The sequence below is a fragment of the Labrus mixtus genome, chromosome 5, assembly GCF_963584025.1.
Source record: "Labrus mixtus chromosome 5, fLabMix1.1, whole genome shotgun sequence".
Classification (NCBI taxonomy): domain Eukaryota; kingdom Metazoa; phylum Chordata; class Actinopteri; order Labriformes; family Labridae; genus Labrus; species Labrus mixtus.
In genome coordinates this window covers 10,156,414-10,163,319 of record NC_083616.1, presented here as the reverse complement: position 1 = coordinate 10,163,319, position 6,906 = coordinate 10,156,414, and positions in this window count along the sequence as shown.

Here is a 6,906-nt window from a genome sequence, read left to right as displayed (position 1 = left end):
TGTAAAAAATTATAGAATAACTACTTTGCATCAAAGTGCAAAACTGTATAAAAACAAAATTCAAGCAGAGAAATCTTAAAAGCACTATTATTTTATGATGATCTAACTGATGTCATAGTATTGACACTTTGCGTTAATACTTAAGTGCCTGGCATGGAAACATCTCTTTGGAATAAGTAAGTAGGCTTTTATTCCTGTTAACAGATCTCATTTTTTCCAGAAAACTTGATTTATGGTGAATGAGGTGGAGAGCAAAGAGAAACAACACTGGCAAAGCAACATACATTTGATTCACTCTGACTCTGTTGCTCAAATTATTAGTTGCTGCTTGATCATATCTCCAAAACCCATGTTCTCCCCCCATATCCTGACTTAGTGTTAATTCTTTTAAGGGAGTGGTTTTAGTTGTAAAACTTCCCTAATCATTGAAAAATAAAATAAATTCAATTCATGAGCTTTAATTGCCAACTAGTGTTCCTGTTTCAGGATTGTCACTCAAGAGTTTAATGTTGTATGTGTTGGATCACCACCTAGTGGTATTATTCAAGTGTTACACTTATTGTGTATGCAGCACTGTAGCAATACTCCACAACTAAATAGGAATACACAAAGACAAACACACACACTATACTATAACAAAGTTTTATTCATGATGCTGCCATTATTGAGAATACAAAGGCACACAAAAATGCAACAATTTATGGTGTCAACATTTCTCGTGAAAAAGAATGGAAAAGAGAAGACGAGAAATTAGAGAAACACAGAAAAAAAATGTTTGGCTGAATTCACTTACCCCCCTTGGGCTGACAACCTATCCCAACAATGTGTTGACTGACTGTGATTATTGACGTTCAGATGACAACATTTTTATGATGTTGGGCTGGTGTTGCAGTCAAGACCACACAAACCGAGACCAAGACATATCCGAGACCAGAGTGCTCCAAGACTGACTGACTGAGACTTAACCCTAACCCAAGACCATGGAGCAATTCCCAGCCACATTTTTTATTCTGAACTTTTTTTGCGGATCTAAAAATGTATTTATCAACATATGATAAAGACAATGTTTTCACATCAACTGTTGAATGAAAAAGAAACTTGGCATAGTTATTGGGGGACAAATGAGGAACGACTGAGGCACTAACTAATAGTTTACCATTAGATTATCATTTACTAATGGTTATTGGGGAGATAGATCATTCTATCATGTGAGCTGGCACTGTGGCCTCGCAGCGAGACAGTCCCTTGTCTGATTCCAACATTGTCCATACATATCCATACAAATATCACCCACATAACACTCTGTAAAACACGCTGTAAAAATGTTTTTGTGCTCCTCTGTTTACCAGCATCGGAAACCTCTGAGAAAGTCCCTTGGTATACGGTGCATTACCTGAACCCAAAGGTGACACCTGCTGGAGCAATTTGTGCCTCACACCTTTTTGGAGACATGTAGAGACAGGCCTGTGCAAAGAGAGAACAGTGCAGGGATAGGCCCATGCAGTGGGATTACATTGCACTGACAGGCCTATGTAGAGACAGGGCTGTGCAAAAAGAGTGCATTGCAATGATAGGCCTAGGCAGGGATATGCCTATGCAGTGAAATTACAGTGCACTGGCAGGCATGTCTGTTATGTATTTTGGCCTACTTTGACCTCCGTAGAAGAGTCGTGCATTGAATGTTGGGACTGGGGCTATGTTACCTTGTTACTAAGAGTAATGCCACTGTTACCATGCTATTGTAGTTATCCAATAAACGGTAACACGTGCAGTTGGAGTACAACTATTAATTGTTATACAGGCAACCAGACACGGTTGGGATATAACAATGTGCAGTAACAGACCTGTGCAGTGAGAGCACATTTCAGGGATAGGCATATGCAGTGACTGACATTTGCAGACAAAACGCAGTGCAGTGACAGGTCTTTACAGTGACAGCCACTTGCTGTGACAGGCATGTGCAACTGCAGTGCAGTGCAGGGATAGGCCTGTGAAGTAACATGCTTGTACAGTGAGAGCGTACTGCAGTGATAGGCCTGTGCTGTGACAGGCCTGTTTGCTGAGAACAGAAGGGGAAGTAGTGCACTAAAAGGAATGGGCAGTAAGGGCACAATGCAGTGTCAGGCCTGTGCACTGAGAGGCATGTGCAGCAAGAGGCATTTGCAGTGACAGGCCTGTGCATCCAGAGTGCAGTGACAGGCCTGTGCAACTTAAGTGCAGTGCATTGACATGCCTGGACTGTGCAGTGAGAGGCTGGTAAAGTGACATGCCTGTGGGCTACATTATGATCTTAGGCAATGGGCTGATGTCACTTTTCTGACATTAGGTCAATGTAATTCCCTGACTATAGGCTGACATCATGTTATGATGTTCGGCTGAAGTCATCTCAACATTGGGTTGACACCCTATTTCAATATTGTGTTGATTTTAAATAATGACGTTGGCTTTATGTCAATTCATGATGTACGGCTGACATTATGGTGTTTGGCTGATGTCTTATTTGTCTCGGGAAAGGGCTGTGCAGTGACATGCCTGTGCAGTAACATGCCTGTGCAGTGACACGCCTGTGCAGTGACACGCCTGTGCATTATGAGCGTAATGCAGTGATAGTCCTGTGCAGTGACAGACCTGTGCGGCGAGGGCACAGTTCAGTGAAAGGACTTCACAGTGAAGGCCCAGTGTATTGACAGGCCTATGTAGACACATGCCAGTACAGAGAGAGTGCAGTGCAGGGATATGCCTATGCTGTGAGAGTACAGTGCACTAACAGGCTTATGTATAGACAGGTCTTTGAAGAGAGAGAGCATTGCAGGGATAGGCCTTTTCAGGGATAGGCCTATGCAGTGACTGACATGTGCAGAGAAAACGCCGTACATTGACAGCCCTGTGCAACCACAGCACAGTGCAGGAATAGGCCTGTGAAGTAGCATGTTTATGTAGTGAGAGCGTAGTGCAGTGATAGGCCTGTGCAGTGACAGGCCTGTTTGCTGAGAGCACAGTGCAGTAAAAGGACTATGCAGTGTTAGGCATGTGCAGTGTTAGGCATGTGCAGTGTTAGGCATGTGCAGTGTTAGGCATGTGCAGCAAGAGGCCTGTGCAGTGACAGGCCTGTGCATCCACAGTGCAGTGCTGCCAAGCCATGTGAGGTAGCTCCTTCTTTCAAAGGTAGAGTATTTCTGGGGAGAGGGCTAGCTGTGCAGCTAGAATGCTGTGCAAAGACATGCCTGTGCATTGAAAGCATAATGCAGTGAGAGTCCTCTGCATTGACAGACCTATGTAGTGAGGGCACAGTTCAGTGAAATGACTATGCAGTGAGGGCCCAGTGCACTGACAGGCCTGTGCAGTAGGAGACCTGTGCAGTGACAGCCCATTGCAGTGCCTGTCCAGTCATAGGGATGTCCAGCGAGAGGCCTGACCAGCCACAGGCCTGACCAGTCGGATATTTGGACAGACTCAAATTGCAAAATAAAATGTTATAAAAAGAAAGAAAAGTTTCCATTTTTCAGTAATATTCAAAAATATAAAGATGGCAGTGTTGGCAAGTCAAGTCAAAGTCAAAGCACATTTAAAAACAATTTACAGGTGCTCATAGCATCCACGAAAAAACACAAAAGAAAATATGATCTGAATAGATGAATATATAGAAGAGATAATGAAAGCAACAACTGCAACCTGAAATAACCCTCTATTCAGGACCAGAAGACTTAATATATAAAAATACCTCTTGAGACGGGACTTAAAAAGTCAATAGAGGATGCAGACCTAATTGGAAGAGGGAGGCTGTTCCACAGTTTAGGGGCTTTAACTGAAAAAGCATGATCTCCTTTGAGCTTGAGTCGTAAGCGGGGGACAGCCTGCAGGCTGATGATCTTAGGAGCCTAGATGAGGTGTATGGCCTGAGGAGGTCAGTAATGTGGGCGGCAGTAGCTCAGTCTGTAGGGACTTGGGTTGGGAATCGGAGGGTTGCCAGTTCAAGTCCCGGCACGGACAAAGTCCAGAAATTGGTCTGGTAGCTGGAGAGGTGCCAGGCCACCTCCTGAGCACCGCCAAGGTGCCCCTGAGCAAGGCACCCCCCCCCCCCCCCCCACACACACACAAGCCCAGGAGCACCTGTCGTGGGCAGCCCCCTCACTCCGAAACCTCTCCATTAGTGCATGTCCATAGGATCCTGTTTGTGTATTTCAGCCTATGTTTGTGTAGCATGTTTACTAGACAGAGTGTAAAAACAAATTTCCCCTCGCGGGATCAATAAATTATTATTATTATGTATAGGGGGGCCAGGCCATTCAGGGCTTTAAAAACAAACATTGCGATCTTAAAATCGATCCTGAATCGTATTGGCAACCAGTGAAGGGATGCTAGGACAGGACTGATATGCTCCCTCTTCCTGGATCCAGTCAGCAACCTTGCTGCAGCATTTTGAACCAGCTGGCTTATCCCAGTTTATAAAGAATTGCAGTAGTCAACTTGAGATGAAATGAATGCATGGATTACTGTCTGTAAGCCACTAAATGAGAGGATGGGTTTTAACTTTGAAATCGTACAGTGTTGAAAGAAGTTGGATTTGACTACTTAATTTACCTTGCAATTGAATGTAAAACCAGTGTTCGAAGATAAAGCCAAGATTCCTGGCGTGGGGCCTGATGTAGCTGGACAAGTGTCCTAAGCTGTTGGAAACCTGTTTGATGACGTCAGGGGGGCCAAAAAGAACAGCTTCAGTTTTTGACTCATTTAATTACAAGAAGTTATAGGCCATCCAGTGTTTTATGTCTTCAAGGCATTGTGTAAGAGAGGTGAGTTCTGCAAGGTTGTTTGGTGTGACGGGTAGATAAAGCTGAGTGTCATCTGCGTTGAAGTGGCATGAATGGTTGTGCTTCTTGATAATTTGACCCAATGGGAGCATGTATACTGAGGACAGTAAGGGGCCTAGGATGGAACCCTGTGGTATTCCACAGGTAAGACCAGATTTGGAGGATGTGGTGTTGGCCATGTTTACGGGGAAAGTTCTATTCTTCAGATATGAGGTAAACCAAGTCAGGGCTGTGCCTCCAATACCAGCCCAATGCTGCATGCGAACTAAAATTGAATGGTTGACAGTGTCGAATGCTGCAGTAAGGTCCAGTAAGATTAGGAAAGCACAGTTACCAGAGTCCATTGTAAGGAGAAGGTCGTTGTGGATTTTAAGAAGTGCAGATTCTGTGCTATGGGCTGCTCTGAAACCTGATTTAAATGTATCTAATACGCTATTATGCTGAGGGTAGGGTAGCAATTTCTGAAGAATAACCTTTTCCAGCACCTTAGAATGGGTTAGTAGTTGGAAAGTGTTTTTTTTAACAAGGGCTGCACTATAGCATGTTTAAAAGAGGGAGGAACCGCACCAGTTGACAAAGAGCTGTTTATAATGAAGAGGATCGAAGGGCCGGTAACATTAAAGGCCTCTTTGAGGAGCTTGGTAGGTACTATATGACTTGGGCAGGTTGCCGATTTCATTTAAAAACCGTCTCTTTGAGTGAGGTTAAGGTGATAGGCTCAAAACAGTTTAACTGGGCAGAGCAGTTGAAGGGCGGGGAGGCTGAGATGTGCCTAGTAGGGGCTGAGATATTTTTTTTAACGCAAGCTACTTTTTCAGTGAAGAACTTTAAAAAGTCTTCTGCTCGACTAAGAAGAGTGTCTAAGATCCAGAAGGGGGACAGGTGAGAGAGTTTATAATATTGAATAGGACTTTAGGATTATGGTGATGTTTTGAGATGATATCTGAGACATTTTTTGCTCTTGCTGCCTTGACTGCAATTTGGTAAGTGATGAGCTGCTCTTTTAGGATTTCATATGAGATTTGAAGCTCATCCTGCTTCCACTTGCGTTCAGCTTGTCTGAAGCTCCTCCTTAGGGCTCTAGTGGATTCAGTAAGCCAAGGCAGTGATTTAGGCTTTGTTTTTTTTTTTTATCTTGAGAGGAGCAATATGGTATAGAATTTAGGAGCAGGTGGCATTAAATATAGAATGTGATCCTCAGTGCAGAGTTTAGTTGGAGAAGTTTCAAAGGACTTAATATTTTGAGCAGCTCTATGTGAGATTGTAAATGAGCTGTGTTGAGCACGCCCGTTTCAGTTTGCTTCTGCTTTCTTGCACCATGACCAATTGTTTACAGTGAGAAGACAGGCTCAGATGGCAGAACAAACACCTAGCTGTGGGAGAGGCTGGGGGAGGGGTTACTGCCATTTGTGATGTCATGAAGGAAAAATCCCCAGACCAGCCTGTTTGAGTACACATGTTCTGTAAAGTGGAGCAGGCAAAAAACAGAAAAGATGGACTTTTCTTATAATTGCATCGTGTGTAGGCAGACTAGAGACATATTAGTGTTAGAAACCCATGGTAAAGTGTATTTCATAATATCTGACCTTTAAGAAAATATAAATGGCAAATGTTGATGATGTGTCTCCTTACATTAAAAATGACATTTTTTATACATACCTTTTGAATTATTGTTATATTTTTCAATATTCTCCTCGAATGCATTTTTGTTTAAGTGTGTACATTTTAAAAACTGAAAATGGTCTAAATGAAAACTTTGCTTAATTGTACAAAACAACTTTCTGTAAATGTCCCCTCAAAATATTGGTGACATTCTATTCTGGATTTCCAAACATACATATGATAAGGCGGATAGTGTGACTTACAGAGGAGACTTAATTTCACTGTTTTCACTTTGTTAAGATCCTAAAAAACAACAACAAAATAAGTGAAGTAAAATATTTTTTATACAACCATCCATGTTAGAAACTAGACATGTTATACAAGTTATGAAATAACATGGTTGTGCTTTGTTCTACCTTGGATAGAGGTATCTCAAAAACTAGTCTTTTGGGGGGTTTGTTCCTCTACTGTTATTTAAGCTATACTGAATAGC